Here is a 21645-nt window from a genome sequence, read left to right on the forward strand (position 1 = left end):
GATTTTTCCAATTTAAAAGCAAGCATCTTCACATCTGTATTGAGCGAGGCTTTTTTCCTCAGGTGATGGTGGATTTTTTGCAGCTGCTGTGTCCTTTCAGGAATCTTTATCCAGTGTTCAGCTTTGATAGCTCTTCTGGCCCGGGTTTGAAGTTGTCTCTCTACCCCATTTCTGCTGAAATATTTCTGTATGGTGTTTTCCTGCCAGCTTTGTTATTCTACCTGCTATGCTGCCCCTGTTCTCATCTTTTACGAAGACTGACATTAACACCTTTCTGTAGAGCTTTTCAGCAGCAACTTCTCATCAAATGAACATTTTCACACAACCTTTTTTCAACTTATTTTTGACTAGGAAACCAGAAATGTACAACGCTTGTTGTGGTTCTGTATGGAAATTGTTGGAGTTGTTTCATAAACTGACAGTTTTCCACTGAATATACCAATGATTTTTTCCTTCTCTTTTGAATTTTTCTAGGAACAAACCCTATTTGCAGCAGGCACTTGCTCTTCTGCTTACAGCCCACTGAAGGTAGCTGGAGGACGCTGGCCTTTTTAATTATTGCTTTATCCCCTCTCACCTTGACCTAACTGTGCCCTGGCAGGGAATGTTTGCCTACCTCTAACTGATTTACAGCAGATGTTAGTAGTAATAAATTATATCCCGCGTCCCCCAGCTCCTTTTTTTTCCTACAGCTCCTCGAATGTTTTCAAATGAAAAGTCTCTCAAAAGGTGTTTCTATTTCAAAATGTATATTTTGAGGGTTTATGAGTATTTTCTCTTTTTTTCCCAGTTATACTGAAAAGCAAAGGCTTTTCCTCTATTTTTGCTTTCCTTTTGCTACTGGAAAGAGTGGCACTAAGGTGAAAATACAAGAAAAAGGAAGGTGAAAAGAACTGTGACAACAGAAGAACTTCTATGGAAAAAAAGCAAGTAACTGAAATAGCTCATTGGCAAAGCACATGGAACAAAAAGGGGAAAAAAAGTCCAACGCTGACATGTTTTATTTTTTTCTTGTTTTTCCACCAGTTCCCTCCTGACATCATCAAACAACCATTTGGTACTTGTTTCATGTAGCACATGCTAGGCAAGGCGAATGACTTCATGCCTCTAAAGCCAAGCCTTTGTTCTACCAGCTATTTGCACAGATGCTGTCATCAGTGCCCTGGCCACGCTCATAAGAACCAACCTCCATCACCAGCCTTATGCATCCTGAAAGCACAGCAAAAGAATGACTGGGAATGTGAGGATCCAGCCTGAGAGAGTGTTCAAGGCTACGTTGGATGTGGATGTGAACAACCTGGTCTAGTGAGATGCGTCCCTGCCCATGGCAAGGGGTGGACCTAAATGATATTAAGTGAGTAGTGACTAGTGAGTAGTGATATTAGGTTATCCTGCCCCTCTACTTTGTTCTCGTGAGACCTCACTTGGAGTATTGTGTGCAGTTCTGGTGTCCTCAACATAAAAAGGACATGGAACTGTTGGAACAAGTCCAGAGGAGGGCCACGAAGATGATCAGGGGACTGGAGCACCTCCTGTATGAAGATAGGCTGAGAAAGTTGGGGCTGTTCAGCCTGGAGAAGAGAAGGCTGTGTGGAGACCTCATAGCAGCCTTCCAGTATCTGAAGGGGGGCTATGGGGATGCTGGGGAGGGACTCTTCATTAGGACTGTAGTGATAGGACAAGGGGTAACGGGTTAAAACTTAAACAGGGGAAGTTTAGATTGGATCTAAGGAGGAAGTTCTTTACTGTAAAGGTGGTGAGGCACTGGACTGGGTTGCCCAGGGAAGCTGTGAATGCTCCATCCCCGGTGGTGTTCAAGGCCAGGTTGGACAGAGCCTTGGGTGTCATGGTTTAGTGTGAGGTTCCCTGGGCATGGCAGTGGGGTTGGAACTTGATGATCTTAAAGTCCTTTCCAACCATAACTATTCTATGATTCTATCTTAAGGTCCTTTTCAACCCTAACTATTCTATGATTCTATGATATAAAGGTCTTTTCCAACCCAAACTGTTCTATGATTCTGTGTTTCCTGACTCAGAACTGGTCTGGAGACCAGAGGAGATTTCCTGAGGCAGGGATGCCCCAGAATCCCTGTCTCCCTCCCCAGCTCTGCTGCCAGGCTCCCCATGGTGTTGCTTGGCCAACACAACCTGTCTCATTGGACCAGGCATGGTTTCCAAGCCTGGCCACTTCCAGGGAATGCGCTACACAATGTTGGTTTGCCAGAGCTTCTGTCTTTGAAACAATATGCAGAAACACACCTTAAGTAGTAGAAAGTGCTGAAGGAAGCCTTTTCCTATAGTGCTCCTACTTTGTTCCTAGTGGGTACCTTAATGTGATGATATAGGTTAATATTGCATGTGGCACTTACATGAAAGCTATTTCAGATGAGCTAATTTGCCAGTGCCTTAAGCAAAGACACCAGTTGGTGGATATTACCTCTGTGTCTAATCACTTCCACCAGCAAGTGGCCAAGTGAAATTCAAGCTACTAATTTTCAGCATTTTTTTATTGCTATGAAGTCCTAGGAGAATCAGAAAATCTAAAGACATAGCATTTTATTTCCAACATGCTTTAGGCAGGACTGTCCCAAAAAGTCAATTTGAAGAGAACAACATTGGGTTTGGAAGCAGGCCCTTGCCTTAGGAGTCAATAACCTCTGAAAAGCCGTGAAGCCTGAAACTGTCCTCCTACAGAACACACTGTGAAGTCCCCATCCTGCAGACATGCAAGGGCTTAATTGTGTGTGTGCTTGTAGTCCTATGGATTTAAATTGGACAACTCTTAGGTAAACCTCACTGTATTAATTACATCTGTGGGAGCAAGAGGTCAGCTCTATAAAATACTTTTGCTTCTTCTTGCTATTGTAGCTAGCTAAGAGTTTCCATGAATAGTTTAACCAAGGTAGATCATATAGAAGAAATCAATTATAAAATGTTAACTGGTGTTTTTAATAATGGGGAATTAAGACACAAAAAGCAAAGTTTATCTTCTGGAAACAACTAACTATACAAACTTCATCTTAATCTTACTAGGGACCACAGAATTTGATCATCAGTTCCTTGGCAAAAGGGTATAAAGGGAGTTTCCAAACTCCCCTGTTCCTTTAAGAAGTCTCCCCCTCTAATTTCTAAGGTGCCCCCCAACCCCTGCTGAACCAGCCCTGGAGTAAATCATCACTAGAACCATGTAAGTGTCCTACAGACAGCTATATAAATCTTGTGTTACAGCAAAACAAGAGGGGGAAAACCAAGTAAAACTAATTCAGGACTACCATGTACCCAGGGTTGGTGACACACAGGAGTTCAGGCAGGTTGCCCCGCTGTTGCAGGGCTCTGGGTGCAGTATCATCTCCTTCTCAGAGGAGGAAAATCATACCCTTTTTAATTAAAGCATCACCTTCTATGTAGAAGTAAAGGAGGGAAATATCCCTGCAGGAGCAGCAAGGGAAGAGCAGGCAGGGTGGAACACAGGCTGCTGCTCAGACGCTGGAGCCCCCCGGGCAGCTTGTGTTTCTAGGCGGTGCAGATCTGATTTCAGCCTCAGCCATGGGCAGGCTAAGGGTTAACAGGAGACGCAGCACGTTAACTGTATCTGTGGAGATTATGGCATGTTTATCCAGTGTTCAGATTTCCTGTCTGAGTGTTTGGATTTCCTGAAATCCCTGCTATCAGCCCAAGTGCTGTCCACTGAGCAAACCTTTTCTCTCTCTCCCCTTTTTTCTCCCCCTTCTTTTTTTTTTAGCTTTGCTCACATGGTAGGTTTTCCTTCCTGCTCTCTTTCCAGTTGTAGTGCCTGTGTCTCCTCACCGGTCAGGACATTTATGGATGCAGATCAACACTCTTAGACTCCAGAACTCTGGGAATCGCCGTCCATTGGATTTCCTTTTTTATTATTCTTATTTTATTTCACTTTGTTTTCTCTTTTTGTGGCAAGAAAACCTGAAGAAACATGCTCTTTTCTCAGCTGCCCATGGGAGAATATGTTTTAGTCTGAGATGGAATAATGGCCTTAGGTTTGAGGACCAAGACTGGAATGGGAATTCAGACTGCACGCGTCCTGGTGAGTTACAGTGTGTTGGGGCTGAGTGTGGTTGTTAATGAGCAGCTCTGAAACAGGAACAAAGGCTGAGCACGTCCATTCAATGTGGCTGCTGAGCAGACTGCAAAAAGCAGATGGGTGATGCAGAAGTTAGAACTTTTTCCAAAGAAAACAGCTAAAGTCCACTTTTAATTCCTAAAAACACGCTGCTCTACAGCCCATATAACCTCTAGGTAAACATTAGTGTAGCAAAATGTATAAGGCCACATTTTGCAAGTCCTTACTCATATAAGTAACTTTTACTCACATAAGCAACCTCAGTGACTTTAAAAAGGGCTCATGTAATATAAGACTTGCAGAATGGGGCCCACACTGAGCAAACTGCAATGTCTCGATCTCAGCAAAACTTAAAAGAAAAATTAGTTTTGTAAGTGCCTTTGCATGTTTCCTTGGCCTTTTATGTTTTATTGTTGATCTAGATTTAAGTTTTAAGAAGAATCTACGTGCCAACTATTTCTCTTATTGTCTCTTAAATAAGTTTGCAGTAGGAGTGACAACGTATTTCATGCAGCAGTGTTCCGGGAGGCCAGAAAGGGGCTTTCTGTTGGAGGGAAAGTGCTGAGTGCTCTGCTGCTCTGAATAAACTGGAGAGCTGCATCCAGACGTGAGGCTCAGCTAAGGTTTTAGATTCACCTTTGGATGCGAGAGTCCATGATGGCATTGTTAGTCTTAGGTGGGTTTAGTTAAACCACGGTCACAAATGCAACAAGTTGACCAGTCTCAGTCAGTGACTCAGCATTTGAAACAGAAAAAGTCTTCTTTTCAGAACTCCTTAAAGCAAATTTCACTGCTGGCACCCATGGAAGTGTTGATGGAGTAAGATGTGGCAGATAAAGCATCATCACTGTTGCAACTTTTGTTCTGTCCCATAGCTGGAGGCTGTGGTTGTGCTGAACATTCCTAAACTACTCCTTGGAGCTGCTCCAGGGATTCAATTCTTTAATTTGAAGGCAAAAAGATTGATTCAGAAATTGTTTAGATGTTAGGAAACATCTACAGGAAAACCAGCTTTCCACAGTAATTTTACTTCAGCCCTTATTTTCCTTAGACTATTGCATATGTCCTGAATTCTTGTGTTTAATACTGCATGTCAGTCAAGAGACTTTAACATTTAAATTCTTGGGGTTTAGCAGGACAGAATACACTCCCATTTTATACCAGTAAAGGGAAAGATTTGTTTTCCAAATTCTTTGCAGAGCTTCCAAATCTGAAGTTTTAAACTAATTGCCTGGTGTGCAGGCTTTCCGCACAAACTTCTGAATGCGATCCTGCTGCTCTTCAAGGTTTTCTTTGGTATTGGTGGAAGGCTTTTGTGAGACCAGCCACACCAAACTCATGTTTTCTCTGCCTGCAAGCCTGCAGAGATCCAACTTTAATTATTAACATAAGGAAATGCTGAAGCTGAAGGCATTTTATGCATTGAGATGTCAGTTCTTGCTGTGTATATAAGTGTTTACTTTCATTGTAGGGGGTTGGCAGGGAGAACAAGGAGGCCCTCACCCAAATTAGAGTGGACCATGGTGTCCTATCTTGCATTTAACATGCAATTTGGTGGTCTGTGGTCATGGATGAGACTAATCTGGCTATAGCAGAAATGTGCTCTTCTCAAAGCTGGCAGAAAAGATGAAATGTCACCAAGGATCAGTGAACTGCAGAAGATACAGAGTACAAATGAGGACTCAGTGGAAATATAAAGACTTCTCTACATTTATCTAAACCTCCTGGTTTTAGGAATTATGTTGGCTTTCCAATGAGCAGGATGCTTGAGACTGGGTCAGTTGTGGGGCTTCCTCCCCCTTCTTTACAGGACAAGCAGAACTTTCTGGTTTCAGTCAAGTTGGAAATGCTGTGGGAATAGTTTTTGTGGTGGTATTTTAGTATTTCCTCTTCTGCTCACACCCAGACCAGGAAGCGCAGAAGCACAACCTTCAACTCATTGTGTACATGTTTCTTTTTATAAACCTGAATTCCCTTCCCTCCCCCTTTTGTGTGTCGTCCCCCCTCTGTTCCATCCCCCCCCCCCACTTTTTCTTTTTTTCTCCTTATGGCTCTCACATAGGATTAAAGTTCTGCTTCATTTAGACTGTGGGAATTTTTCATCCCTCTTCATATAGCTATACCAAGCACTAAATAGTTCATTAATAAGTGATTATGACATTAGTTTTGAATTATTTAAGTGCAATATTCCCAACTCAGCTAACCATGGACAATAATGTTAATGTGCCGGTATCCCCTAGCAGATGTTTCTGCTGACATTTACTTCTGAACCTTCACCAGTGTGAGGTCTAACTGGCCACTAAGACCTATCTACCCAGCTGCCCATGAAGAAGTTCTGCAAAAGGTCATTTTCTTTGTAACCAGCTGCATCATTAAACTCTTCCAGATTAGAGACTTCAAGCTTTATTGTTTCCCTCCCTCTTTTTCCCTCTCTGCACCAGTAAGGAGGTTCAACTCATGCGCCCTTGCTCCATGTGTCCAACTCATTCACCATCATGACTGTCAGTCCTCCTGCCTTCCTTGCTGTTGTTGGCAAGTATGGATAAACAATTTTGACAGGTATAGAGTCCTGCAGGGCTAACTTCACACACAGAGTGATGTTTCTCTGCTCAGATGATAAATGGACCAGAGGAACTGAGCCACTTTCTCTGAAACTTTTCCCCACATCCAAAGCTTTTAGACCCTCCATTTCACACCGTTTTCCTCAAAAAGCAAAGAATGCAATTTGGTTTCATACCTAAGGAAAGCAGATCACATTTGGATTGCAACTCTTCCTTCACGACTCTTCAAGCCACCTTGTAGAGTCTTTAATCCACCATTTTATAAATGAAAATAAACTTAAGATGAATCTTAAATTTGGCCCCCCAGAGGCAGCGATGCTTTTCGTGTGTTCTCCTCTATCTCGGCTGGAATTAACAAAATCCATCTGTCTCTGTGAGTCAGCAGAAAAGTATTCCTCTTTTATAAGAGTTAAGGGACATGGGATAGGGCAATGTCAAAGAGCAGAAGTCTTCCTCTAGCTCAGCATTTGCACGGCAGCCATGGAGAGGAGGTCGTGTTTTCGCTTCCCATTCATGGAACGAGCTAGATTTACACCAGCAAAGGACGTGGCCTGTGGTGTGCATGGCCACGGCTGTCGAACAAGGCTCCTTTCATCAGCAGTAAACGTGAACAAATGTGCGAATGGCACCAACCAGCACGCACAGCAGTGTGGCGGCCCCTGGAAAAGTCAAAAGAAAACTCTATTTTCTTCTCATCACAAGCAAAAAGAGGAAGCTTCCCCCCTCCCCTTCCACCTCCACCGCTACCACCCTGGCTCGAGCAAGTTGATCCATAGGTATTTGTGTGGGGGTTTGTTCTCCGCGGTTAACCACATAACAATTTGAAGCATGTGGCTAACTCAAAAGAAACTGCCTTTAAACATTTGCAGACTGTAATTGTGTTAGGGAGAGCGGAAGCGCTGAACATCCCACAGCAAGGTCCTGTGAAGAGGGAAAAACCCCCTTGCTTTATCTCTAGGAGTTTCTCTTCTTGCCAATGCTCTGCAGCCGGGGCCAGATGTTCCCCACCTCCTGTTTTGTGTCTTTATCTGGTGTGTCAGGGCAAGAAACAAAACAGAGAGAAAAGGGGTGGTGATGAAGGGGAGGGCATTTCAGCACACAGCTTTCACAAATAAAGCTTAAGTAATAATAACAAACAAATTGGAGAAGCTTTACTACGAAGCTGAGCGTGTGTGAGACCACTGGGTGATCCCCAAAGGATGTGGTGACAGGCAGCATGGGGCTGGAGACCAGGCTCCAGAGGGCCAGCAAGGAGAAACCCTCCTCAGGGTGGTAAAATGCCCCATTCAAGCTCTTCCATCCTTCAAACCTGAATCTGTTGGGCAGGGAGGAAAGGCTGGAGGAAGCCCATGTGCAGCTGTGCTTGTGGGAGTAAAGATACCAAGACCACATGGTGCCACAGCGCTTGTTATCACAGAGACATGGGGCTATACTAACATCCAGTTTTAACGAATTTTGGGCTTAAGGAAACCACTAAAACTGAACATTGCAACATTTCCCCATGGGACGAGATGCCTGTGAGACATTCTGCAAGTGGGTTGTGGCTCCCAAAGGTCATGAGCTTTTAATTTCCATCCATTCCCAGTGTATTCTCAGTCTATGATTAGGAGAACCTTTCCTTGGCCACAGACATGCTCTTAAGTGTTCATTACACAAATAAAATAGTGCAATTAATTTTCTTCACCCTGCTGCAAGCCTCTTTTGTAATTCAGCAGGTAAAAATACCATATCTGTACAATCACTAAAATAGCCCCTGTTCTAGGAAAGCCAATGACTTCTGGAGTGTGGCCTGAAGGTTGGAAATTCAGCCTGCTCTGGAGAAAGGGTAAATAAGGCATTACCAAGTCTTCTCTCTGTTACAGTGGCTGGAGCTGTGGCCTTGTGGCACAAGGATGGGGTAGGATTGCAGTTAGAAACCAAACTGTGCCCTGTGGTCCTGTAGCCACATGCATTTCTCCATATCTATTCTCCATTCTGGGGACTAAAGAAATCAATTTTTAGTCAGTGGCTGAACAGCCCTGATATTTCACCTTTTGGCACTAAATTATAATGTGACTGCAGGCAAGTCACTGCAGAAGTGTGGCTGGCTCCCCGTTTCTTCTTGTTCATCTGTGCAGTAACCAGAAGGAAGCATGTACATGGGAAATACAGGCACATGTTTTGATGTGCTCCTCAAAACTGCTGGGGCAAGGAGAGGGAGATGCCTCCTGCCAAAGCTGGCACAGCTGCATGCCCTTTTTATAGCAGTTGGCCAAAAGTGATTTTATTCTGGCCAGAACTGCCAGCCAGAGAGGCAGCAGGATGATTCAAGGCACTGAGACAAGCCTTATGGTATCTAGATTCAGCATAACTCCAAGCCCTTAGCATAATAATATGGTTCTGTGTAAGAACATAAAACCATCTGAGCCAACACTTCAGGATCCTGTCTCCAGTAGCGGCTGACATGTGTAGGATGCAAGAGTTGAACAGGGAGGACATGTAACAGTATTACCCCAGATTACGGCCCCAGTGTTCCAGGATCTCACCTGGAGAATTTTCTGAGCCAGATCTCATTCCTAGGATGAACTTGTCCTGCAGATATTTGCAACATGGATTTTCAGGCTTTTTTCTGCTTTAACTAATAAGCATTATTTTAAGCATCCATTTAAAAAAAAAAAAACCTTATATGGGTGCAACAAATTGGTAAACAATAATGGGTGGACAAATTCATGGAAGGAATTTTGTCCTGAATTTACAGCTATTAAATCATTGCTGATTGTGACGGTCCAATCCTAGTCTCTTATGTGATTTATAGTAGTGCTATAAACTGAATGTTGTGGAAATATTGCAGATTTATTTGTGGGTAAATAAGATCTCTACCAGCATCATAGAACTCTAACATTTATTTTATAGAATTTAGTGTGAAACTATATACCTACTATCCTTCTGCATTCAAATCCAAGCATTTCACTAGTTGCCCAAATTAATTACTGATGTAATCATTTACCTAATGGTATATTTGTCATTGAATGCATAAGACAGCATTTTGTGCTGGTATAGGATACTGGCTTCATCCATCAGATCAGAGGCAGATTGTAGTTTCATATCCTTGAATAATTATTTCTGCAGGTGTCCTTTTATTCCAGTTCATAATTAGTATCCGAGTATTTAGCAAAGCTTTTTAGGATCAGAAATCCCTACAACACAGTAGTTATCTATATTCATGAACAGAGAGGAGCTCTACATTGGTAGAATAATTTCTGAAGATATTTTATTAAAACTAATGGGTATCATAATTTTACATCAAATGTAGAGCTTTTAAATTACTATCAACCAGCAGGGTATAATTCTGATCTTACACTTGTCCTAAATTAATATCACAATCTGACTCCAGATTTAATCAATGGTAAGACAGTTCTTAGCCAGAATCCCAGCTCTCCCAGGTCACTTAAACTTTATAATTTTTATTTTCTATATGTTTATGATGTTGTGGCTGAGGAGGAGTTATTGTGTTCACGTGTTGTCCAGGACGGGGTTAAAAATCTACTTTTGACCCAAGATGATCTACAGTTGGTATCTGTTCTCAGCGCTTAGACAGACAAATGGGATTTGGCTCAGTTGAAAGACATTTCCTTACCATTGAGAATATTAAACTTAAAGGGTGCCAGTAGCAGCAGGAACAAGGATAAAAAGGTGATTGTAAGTCATGTTTTGCTCCTGTTTTGCTGGAGCCTACCTGACACCTGGTCTGAATTACAGAGATCTCTTGACTGTTGAGATTTATGTTCTTCTTCACAGAGTTCCTAGGAAGCTCAGTAATTATGCAGTGCCCCCCTATAGGGTGGGATATATGTTATGCATATATGCACACAGTATATCAAAAATTCCTACACCTTCAAGTACAGAAAACAGTCTGGCTGTAAGGTTCCTCTTCAGCCAGAAACCTTCCTGCAAAGGATCATTTCTAGCACTAATTCTGCCCATTTTAAGATTGTTTCATTTACTTAATAGCCAGTAGGCCTAAGCCACTCCTTCTCAAGGCTGCAACAGGCCTATGTCCTGTGAGTCATATCAGCATAAGCAAAAGTCCTCTGATCGCTACAACTTGAGCAAGAGAGTTAGACTTAAAAATAAACTCCTACTATATATTTGCACCATTAGACAGATCAGGCACAGAGGAAACATGACCCCAACCACTGAGACCAGTTTTACCCTGACTCTAAGGAAAACAAGCAGTCTTAGACAACACTTTTTCATGGTGCTGGATGCTGATGGACATCTTATCACTGCAGGAAATCTTATTCATGTTGTGATTTACATCCTGGGAGAAAAAAAAGAATTTCTACCATGGAAATTTAGATCATTCAAGTGGAGTTTAAGTAACATATATAACATATAATAGGGAGGTTTAGGTTGAATATAAGGAAGAAATTCTTTATTGGGAGGCACTGAAACAGGCTGCTCAAGGAAGTTGTGAATGCTCCATCCCTGACAGTGTTCAAGGCCAGGCTAGATGGGGCTTTGAACAGCCCGGTCTAATGGAAGGTGTCCCAGCCCATGGCAGAGGGGTTGAAACTGAATGATCTTAAGGTCCTTTCCAACCCAAACCATTCTATGATTCTATCATATTTGCAGCCTGGTCTCTACGAGTGAGGCTGAGGCAATTGCACTGTGCATGCATGTGTCCCCCCAAGACTTTGAAGGCCCCTCAACCAAGACAGATGGAGGAACAGAAGTCACAAGTCCTCCTACACATTTTGTAAAACCAGGCAGAAGGCTGGAAGAAAGCAGCTCTGTAACCTCTGACTATCTCCTCCCCAAGCAGAAAGCCACAACTACTGTGGGGGAATAAGACAATTTCCACAGAAGTGCTGTGCTCACCACAACCTGGGGAAAAGCTTCCATGGGCATTTGCCCTTCAGGCTGCATGTGTGGGGCTTCAGGATTCCCAGTTTCTCTTGGTGTTCATGCAGACCTGTACGTACCAGAGTGGCTTTCAAAGCAGTAACAGTTAGGTGAAAGACACCTGTTGTTATTTATTGTAGTACTTAAATTCTCTCTCCTTGGAAGAAATAACTTCTTGCAATATTACAGGCCATTAAACCACCATGTTAATGCAGAAAGCGTTTCCGGGGGATAATAATATCCTGACATTGGAATTGCTTTCATAGTACTGCTGGCTGCTACTACAGTGGCAACATTTTGCTTAGACAAGCAATACCAGGCAAGGACCTTGTTTGCTAAAGCTTAAATAAAAGCTTAAATCAGTGATTTTCAAAATCTAGCTTCCTAAAATTCAGACTCTTAGTTCATAACAAAGTCCTGGATAAATTATTTCAATGTCATTTTGAAAGTGAGGTCAGTTATTTCAGTCCATTAAATAGGGTTTTGGTAGACATGAGTTCAGCGCTTCCTCTTGAGTTTCCCAGTGCAGGACAATGTAACTGAGTTCTGAGCTGCAGAACATTTGGTTTTGTAATTCAAGGCCCTTTCTAAAAAGAAATCATCAGCTGGGTCAGACTGTTGAAGACAAATCAATTTGTTTCTCAGAGACACTCCAGAATGTGAACGTAGACGGGAAAGAAACCCAGATCCCCAGAAAGGGTAGGTTAGGGCTTTCACTCCTTAACACTTCCAGCCATCTGCAATGTATATTAGTTTAGCAGGAAAGTGGTGGTCACAAACACCAGAACTGAGCAGTCTCATCCAGCTCCTACTCCAGATGCAAACTGCAGGGTTTTGCTCTGGTTCCTAGAGACAATGGAGCAGGAAGGACCGCAGTGACCAGGCAGCAAGTGAACACTGGCAACACCCTCTGGTTTCGACAGTAGTTATCACAAGAAAGTATGTTTCTGCTTTGTCTTTTCCTTTCCATGACAAAAACAAACAAGATATTTGTTTCCCAATAAGGAAATAGGCTCATTCTGGAATGCACTGGGCAAACCAGGTTCTTCTAAGGATGAAAGATACATATGAGATTTCAACATTTTTAAGCCCTCCCAGGATATTTGTGCAATAGTAATTGTGTCAGCCACTGTATTTTGCAGCAAACAGTAGACCTGAGGTAAGGAAACCTGGCCTCATTTGTGCTGTTAATGTTGTCTTTCTTAGAAGCAGAACCTATTTGCAAGACCATAATTTCCCTCACAGACAGTATTTTAATTGGGGAAGAGTTCTCTCAGGAATAATAGTCTTACTTCTGTTCCCATCTGCACAGTATTTTCCTGATCAGGAGATCAAGAGAAAGAGGATCTGAGCAACTGCTTCTCTAAGTAAGAATGAACAGAGAGCTGTGCAGTAAATCATAATGCGCAATAAAATAGAAAACAAAATTTGGCTGGAGATTAATGACTGGAATGGGACTTACTGAATTAAACTGCATCAGATGTTCCCTGGAAAAAAATCTGAGTTAGATTCACAGCTCTCTATGGTTTTGGTTTTGTTTTTCACAAAGGAAGATTTAACGTGATTGTTTTGCAACTACTAACATTTTCTAGGCCTTGCAGAGTGGTCTTAGGGGCCTGCAGGAGAGGACAGGCACTGGCTGGAAATCCTGGTCTCACTCAGGCAGAAGAGGGAATTGAGCATGGAGCCTTCCCACAATGCCAATAACTGCACAGATGTTACAGGAGGCATCACATTTTTACAAGATATGAAGGGCTGATTTCAGTTCCCATCTCCAGAGACACATTTGTGATTACAGGTCTGCTGCGGAGACAGATATCCCTGAGCCCTTGAAGGCTGTGATCAAAGCCCAGTTGAATCTATCCTGTTCCTTGTTAGGTGGCTTAGGTGCCTCCTTCTTGTGTGCCTTCTGTGAACCCCCTTGTAAGTGTCCAGCCTTCCAGATGTTGGTTAAAAAGACATATGTGCAGCTGACTCCAGCTTTTGAATTATCCCAGGGACTAAGGCAGCCAAAGGCTTGGTGTTGACTGTTCACACCAGGCTTCCTTTATCTTTACTGATGTCAATACAGACAGCTGAAATTAGGTTGTCGCTCACCTGATCCTATAGAAGTAGGTGTTTAAAATAGAGATACTAAAGTCAATGTCTACAAAGGCCAGGTGATTCACAGCCTAAACTGACTCTTCTACTGGTTAAAAGAAAGAGAGCAGGGTGCTGAGTCCAAAGATGCTGAGTGTATTAAGTGCATTGCAGCATGGTCTTACTTCTACCTGAACCATACCATAGCAGATACAAGACTGTCCCTCTAATTCTACATTCAAGAAGAGGTGCCAGGAGCAAGAAAATATTTTTTTTTAAAAAAAAAAAAGCTTTTAAAATATAACCCAAAATAAGGCACACTCAGCTTGGTGTTCCAGGGCCAGATTTCCTTGGGATTCTGACCTTAAGCAGAAAAAAGTTTGCACTTCTAGTGTTGAAGAAACTTAAAACTGTAAACCAGTGACAGGGATTGGCATATCCTGTTGGTTTTTTTTCTAATCAGAGATGTCTCTTGTTTTGTTAAGATCCAGACTTGGTTCATTAACATCTCAGAGGAAGGAAACCAAAGCTGCATAAGTTACCACTGACTGTTTAACGTGATTGTTTTGCAATCTGATTGTGCTAGAGATACCAAAACTCTTTCCCCCTTTAATTAATTTTATTTGCTGAACTGAAACTGGAAGAGATCAATAATATGACAGATTAAAAAGCTCACCTTTGTAGGCACAATGTGAAGGGAGCACACACACATCTGCCTTCTTGCCTGCTCTCAGGCACCTGGCAGCTCTGCAGCACTGGATTTAGTGACTTTGTCCTAGTAACTCAGTTTCCTCAGGCTTTTGTAAAAAATGGACTAAACAGCAGATGCCTAGAGCCAGAAGAAGAGCCTGGCTACGTTATTAAAACCCAGAATGCAACACCAGTTTAAAATTCATCAAAGTGCTCAGAACAAATTCCCCAGACATTGGGGCTTAGTCATCCCAGGTTTCTACAGCTCATTTCGATAATTGCCCCTTGAAATAGTTGTCTTTCTCTTTTTTTTTTCCTCTTATTTTTTTTTTAAACACTGCTACTTGGCAAGCATTCACTGAGCAGGCAGCTCTGCTCCACAGCTGCAGAAGGGCAGAAGAAACATCAAGATTCCCACCATGCGCATCTCTACTTTCTACAACATGAGCCAATCACATCTGAGTGCACCCAAAATAGTCATCTCACTGTCACCTGATGTTAGAAACTCATTAGCCAGTTTAACTCATTAATGTACTGCTAAAATTAATTCATGAAGTGATTTATTAATTAATAGGAGGTATTTAAAAGAGTGTAGTGTGTCAGTTATTCAGTATTTTTAAGTACCATCAGTGCCTGCAGACACTCAGTCTCAATGCTTTCCCACCTTCTTGAAAACTGTATGGTTAGATGCCCAAAGAAGCAGTAAATGCTCCATCCCTAGCAGTGTTTAAGGCCAGGTTGGACAGAGCCTTGGGAGTCATGGTCTAGTGTGAGGTACCCCTGCCCATGGCAGAGGGGATTGAAAATAGATGCTCTTTCCAACCCAAACCATTCTATGATTCTAAGATTCTATGATTGCTTCTGTCTTGGTATAAATTCACCAAGGAAGACAGTCACATAAGCTTTGTCAGGAAACTGATACAAATGAAACTGAAAAAAAGGAGGTTACTTTTCTGCTGCATCATTCTTCTTTTGGTAGAAATATAAAACTTATATTACAACATAGGATTGTATTGTATTTTCCTGATGTAACTTCTTCTATCCAAGAAAAACTAAAGATCATTACAAGCTCTCATTAGGTTGCCATTGGAAATCATGTCAGCACCCACATTAGTGCACCAATAGGTTTGGGGTTTTGGGGGTTTTGGGGGTTTTGGGGTTTGGGATTTATTTTAAAAGATTGGGGTTCTTTTTAAATATTAATTTTCTTGCTCCTTGCACCTCTTCTTGAATGTAGAATTAGAGGGACAGTCTCGTATCTGCCTATGGTACGGTTCAGGTAGAAGTAAGACCATGCTGCAATGCACTTAGGGCATGCAGCATCTTTGGGTAGGTGTCACCTCTGGGCTCAGCACCCTGCTCTCTCTCTTTTAGCCAGTAGAAGAGGCAGTTTAGGCTGTGAATCACCTGGCCTTTGTAGACATCAACTTTAGTACCTCTATTTTAAATATCTACTTCTGTAGGATCAGGTGAGCTACAACCTAGTTTCAGCTGTCTGTATTGACTGAGTCATCAGTAAAGATAAAGGGAGCCTGGAGTGAACAGACCAGGCAAAGACACTTTGCCAGATACATCCCACTTTTGCATCCTAAAAGTTGAGTCAGAGCACACTAAAGTGGATGCAAAGAATCCCATTTACATTGATATGTTGTATCAAGTTTTAAAGGCCCTGTTCTGTCACTTACTTTGAGTTAGTCTCATTTTTCTATGTAGATACCACATAGATTTCAAAGAGCATGCTCATAGATCTGGGCATGACTCACTGTAGGGGTAGATACCAACACGAAGGACAAAAGAAGAGAATATTTGGGACATCTTTGTATTCCTGTTTCTATAAGCCTTGTATTAGCGGTGATTCTGCAGAGATGCTTTGATAGTTCTGCACTCAGCTGAAGGACAGGATAGGTAGCAGTATTATATCAGCCAAAATATGTGACATTTTCACAGGGCTTCTAAGTAGGAGAGTGGCACTGCTTGGCGCATGTTAAAGAGGAAGGCATGAAAAACACACCGCTGTGAAGGGCAGCACAGTACCAAGACAAGAGGGATTGGCAGAAGACACTGTAGAGTCATCCTTGCGATCAAAGACTGGCTCTGTACTTGAGACATCAGACTGAAGGTGAGCACATCAGTCCATTGCTTCTGCCACAGACCGGAGCCTGATGTGCTCATCTTCAGTCTGGGGTCTCAAGTACAGAGCCAGCCTTTGATCACAAGGATATACAGCCATCCTACAAATATATATCAAACATTAACTTCTGTGAGATGTTCAGACACAAGGACAATGCAAGACTTTATTAGTGCCTGACTAATCAATGAGGGCTAGAAGCAGAAGCTGTGCTGCTTGACTTGAGAGCTGTCAACAGGGTAGAAAAGCTGCTGTAGAAAGGACATGGGGAGCTCAGATGCACCAGACTTTTCGTACAGAGACAAGCTGATCAAACTATACCAGGTTTAGTTCCTATTTTTTATAATGACTCTTTCTTAAATACACATCCAGCAAATGGCTGATATTGAATTCAGCCCACAATTAGTGGCTATTGAGCCACTTGATGCCACTAGGACTTGATGCCACGTTCAGATAATATTAATCTGTTATCTATATACCTATATATGTATATATAATCTACACAAATTATATATGTACAGGCTATTTTGCTGTAGACTACATACTGAGTAAATAATTACTAACCATACAGAGAAGGTGTGAAGCACTCTTATGTGTTATTAGCCCCTCATAGTCTTCAGAAGTTGATTGTAAGTAACAAAAAGTCTTGGACTGTGGATGGCAGCCTTGTCATTAAGTATAAAAAAATACCCTAGAATACCCTTGACGAGATCAGCGAAAGCTCTGCAGAGGTCAGAGGCTGAGCAGCAGACACTCTGATTAGCTGCTGCTGCCACAAAATGAAAATTCTTCCCTGAGCCCAAGAAACAGATGATGGATATAGTTGGAAGTGATGAAAAGGTCATTCCTAAGTAGATACAAGGAGATTTAACTCACAATACCATCATCCTGAAGCCCTTAGACAAATAACAAAAGACAGGCTTCAAAGACTGGAGAGTCCTTCAGTCTAAACACTTACACAAATCTCTTTGTCATATATCTGAATCTTAAGGAAAATTCACCTTTGAATGAGACAGCAGAAAATTACTAAACAAGTACACTAAAGCCCTCAGGTCCTCTATAGCAATATGTTGTACCATTGTACAGTGGTGATATATTATAAAAGTGTTGAGTCTTAGAGTTATTGTGTTTTGCAGCATGAATTCCTAAGCCACATCTAAGCTGTCAAGTGCAACTATTCTATAGCACTTGCACAGTCCATGTATCCTACTATGATAATTATATAATCATATGATGAACATATCAGCTGAGGGTGGGGAACTAATTTCCATTCTAAGAGCAATGCCATGTCCTAAAACTAGATTTTTTTTTTAACTAATTATTATTTCTAGGGATACTGTTCAAGAAACTATCTGAATTTTTAAGTTGATCTTCTGTACATATCGAAACATGTGGGTATTTCAAGATGAATGCATTAAAGCTCATACTTTGCCAATATATTTAAAAGTTCAGTGGAATGACCCGAGGATTGATATCCTTCTCAGCCTGACATCAATCCAGTGTAAAACACCGCAATGGCAAATTCCAGGCACTATTCATAAAGAATCACAGGAAAGATATGCAATTCATGCTAGTCAGGACGGAATTAAGGAAAACACATTTAATTTCAAATACTGTTGATGTAATATTCAGAAACTTTGGTAGAACTTCTGGCACCAAACAGAATTTTGATTAAGGATTATCTAAAGTCATCGCTGTAATTATTTAATAGATTAAACATTGAGCACTTGACATTTCTCAGGAACCATTATAAATAGGGACGCATCATCAAGAGGATGTCAGTCAGCTCTTCAGGGTCACTCCTGGGCTCTATGCTGAGTTAGTACAATTCAGAGATGACTTTTCCATTACTCCTTTCAGGATTCACATCGTGCCTATAGGCATGTCAGTATTTCGATTGTGTATTTTTATGGAAGCACAAACAGCTGATGCACAAGGTCAGACCAGAGATTCTTTTGCTTAGGACATACTAAAATCAAGTCTGAAGTGACTTGTCCACAGACAAATATCCTCGGATTTGCTTCACTGAAGTTTGTTAGACCACATCCTAACAATGTTATCCAAATTGTGGATTAGAGTGAAGCCAAAGAGTGTATGTTTGTCACATCCTGTTTGGATGATACCAACATAGACACAAACAGAACAAGCAGATTTTGGCATGAAATGAAAGACATTTTCCTTAATCTCACAGTTGTTCAAGAACATGCCAGTTATCACATGGACTAAATAATTTAATTCTGTATTTTGCCCTGAAAACAGATTGAATAGCCTTGCAAAACGTGATTTTGAAGACAATCTTTACATTTATAAGGTATGCTTTTCAACAGAGTATATTTGCAGGAAATAAGATTTTTTTTCTACCTGCTTTATTTTAAAACTTCTGGGGATATAAAAGCTTTCTGCTCAGTCATTAGTTGTCAGTTGCAGAATGAAGCAGTACCCTACAGCATTTCCAGATGAAGTAGTCTGTTTATACAGAAAGCGCAAGAGCTGTAATTACTACATGATCGCATTTGTGTATCAAGGTCAGAATTCTGTGATTCATGCTATTGTTTGGACATAAAGGGAGTTGATTTTCATCATGGTGGTGTACAACTACTATTATTGTTACATCAAGGACTGTAGAAACAATATTAACTTTTGGTTGTCTGAGGTTTTCGGGTTAGGTTAACTCCAGCTCAGGCATAGATGGAAACTGGCTGTTCAATGTTTGTCCTGAAATCTTCATTAGACATGCAAATTAGATATGTATATTGTTGCTGTTCAGGTTGTGTATTCTATTATGAAAGAAGAAAAAATAATCCTACAAAACAAACCAAAATAGGTAATGAAATGACTTATGCATGAAATCATAGAGTTTAAGCAATATCAAATGCAGGGAATTAAAGAGTATGAAAATATTTCCTGATCTTTTCCCCTCATCTGAAAAATCTCTGCATGGGATTTTCTTCTTGACTGTTATTTAATATATTGACAATTTTTATATTCCCTCTAAATAGGCTTTCCACACTATTTAATGAGTTCTAAAAGCTTAAAAATATAGGAATTCAACTTATTATACTTACTAGTTAAGAGCTAGGATTATTCAAGCACTTAAGATTGTAAAATTTGATATGATTGCACATATTTATAATCAGGCACAACAACAAATGCTTTCCTCATCTGAGGACTAATAGAATCTGCTACTGCATTATTGTATTGTATGTATGCATTGTATTTTATTGAATTGTCCCCCAGCTGTCATTAATGTCACCCTCTTCTCAGTTAGACCTTACTTAAGCTTCAACTAGTCTTTCTCTCTTTGGGTGCAGGTGTCCCTAGCTAAAAAGCAATCATATTTCTAGGTTTTGATTGTCCTCTATCTATTCTGGGATTTACATCTCCTTTTCACTCCCTGCTCCAACTCACATACTGTCATATATAAGGACTCTACATAAATCTGATAGTGTTGCCCTCACATTGCCCTGGACAGTTGGGAAGTACTGTTTTTCTTTCAGGTTTTTCTGGGGGGACTGTGTGTGTGTGAAAGAGAGTCAAGATGCCATCTTCACACAGCCTGAATTCTATTACTGTCCTTGGTTGAGAGTTTCATAAAAGCTGTATTTATCGTCAAAAGAATTTTACCCGGACAAAACACTCACATGGGCATGAGGCCTGAGGAACCTGCCATCTGAATGGTGCCCTAATAACTTCTCCAAATTCACCAAGTCAGGGAGTTGAACTCACATAGGCATATTCCTCACAGGGCTACCTTTCTTCTCTCTAGGAAATCTACATGTTTCCTTCTCAGTGTTGTTAACTTCAGTCCTGCTAACTTCAACCAACTTGATTTCTTTATAAATATTTTTCTGCATTTCTTTCATATTTCATTTTATTTTTTAGTTGCTGTAGTACTGAGAGGCCCAGTGTAGGAGACCTAAAAAGGGAACATAATCATCCTGAACCACTGAGATGTAAGCACAAATGCTGGTAACTCCTTTGCTGTATACAGCAAATGACTAAGTAACATTCAGTGGCTTATTATAGCAGAAGTAAGGAGATTCTGTGACTTTCTGGAATTATGAAAAATAAATTACCATCAAGTCAAAATGTAATTTAATGTAAATCATAGTTACTTGTGCACTGAGCTCAGCATTTCATTTAGAAAGCAATGAGCCATTATAGATTCTTGTCTTTTTGCTTTGACTTGAACGCATACACCTATGATGATGAAGGTGACTGTTTCGCCCAAGGAGATGGATAATACCATTAAAAGGAACAGATGTGCTGTAAAGTTAAACAACAAGCAGACATGTCATTGTGGTTTGAGTCAGATCCAGGATGCCAGTGGCTGTGGTTTTGCTATAAGAGAGTGGTATTTGTTTGTCTGCTGGTGGAGGTCTTTCCCAGTCCACAAAAAAACAGTGCAATGACCAGATCTTCTAACACCTTCTTCCTGCAGGTAACATAATATTCAAGCATAATATTCTTGGTTCAAAGTAGATAATTCTCCTCTTACACCCTTACCTTCATATCAAAGGACACACCTCTTCCTTATGGACAAAGCCCATAACCATTTCTTCCCCCATGCTGCCAAGCTGGTAGAATTTCAGATACCTTCCAGCCAGTATGTAAAAGTCTGCATCTGCTGGTTAAGCCCTGGTAATGGCAAAAGAGCTCTCCACAACATACTTGAAAGTATCCTAAAGGCTCAGTAAGGGAAAAGAGATACAGTAACATCCCATCCAAAACCTTCTATGTTGCAATGTTTTATTGAATCCCATGTGTCTTGGAGACAGGGATTACTCTATGTTATTTTAAATGTTAAGGGTTGGCAAACCTCCAGGCCCACATGACATATTTGGAAACATAAAACAAGCAGGACAAAATCCATAAACAAACTACAGCAGTCTCTGGGGAAATAGGTCAAGAGAAGTAACAAGACTTCTCTTACACAGAAGATTTAAAAAAAAAAAAGAGTCATGGAGGAGATGTGCTTTTCCTTATGGAATCAAATGGCACACTCAAATGGAAATAGGCAGACTGGCTAAGCAAAGGGTGTGATCTGGTGGCAGCCTCCCTCGCACTGCCCGACTGCCTTCACCCCTCTTTTTGGTCCCAGTGTCACCCCTGTGGGTCCTAGTTCTGTCTCCCTTTCTACCAGCCTGCCTGGTCCACGTCTCCATCTCATGTGATTGTCCCAGTCTCCTTGCTTTACCACCTCATCT

The 21645-nt window shown here is 41.2% G+C and overlaps 1 protein-coding gene across 2 annotated transcripts in view; it reads left to right on the forward strand.

The window, feature by feature from the left end:
- The first annotated feature begins 3473 nt into the window (after positions 1-3473).
- Positions 3474-21645, forward strand: part of ASAP1 (ArfGAP with SH3 domain, ankyrin repeat and PH domain 1) — a 146416-nt gene continuing 128244 nt past the window's right edge. The window contains exon 1 of one of the 2 annotated variants that reach the window (XM_057429851.1): positions 3474-4060. The gene's annotated coding sequence lies outside the window, so the exon portion shown is untranslated. The remainder of the gene's footprint in view (positions 4061-21645) is intronic. The other variant, XM_057429852.1, reaches the window with a different exon arrangement.

Source organism: Pezoporus wallicus, unplaced genomic scaffold (assembly GCF_028554395.1).
Source record: "Pezoporus wallicus isolate ANWC-B61680 ecotype Strahan unplaced genomic scaffold, APGP_CSIRO_Pwel_v1 contig_7545, whole genome shotgun sequence".
NCBI classification, from domain to species: Eukaryota; Metazoa; Chordata; class Aves; order Psittaciformes; family Psittacidae; genus Pezoporus; species Pezoporus wallicus.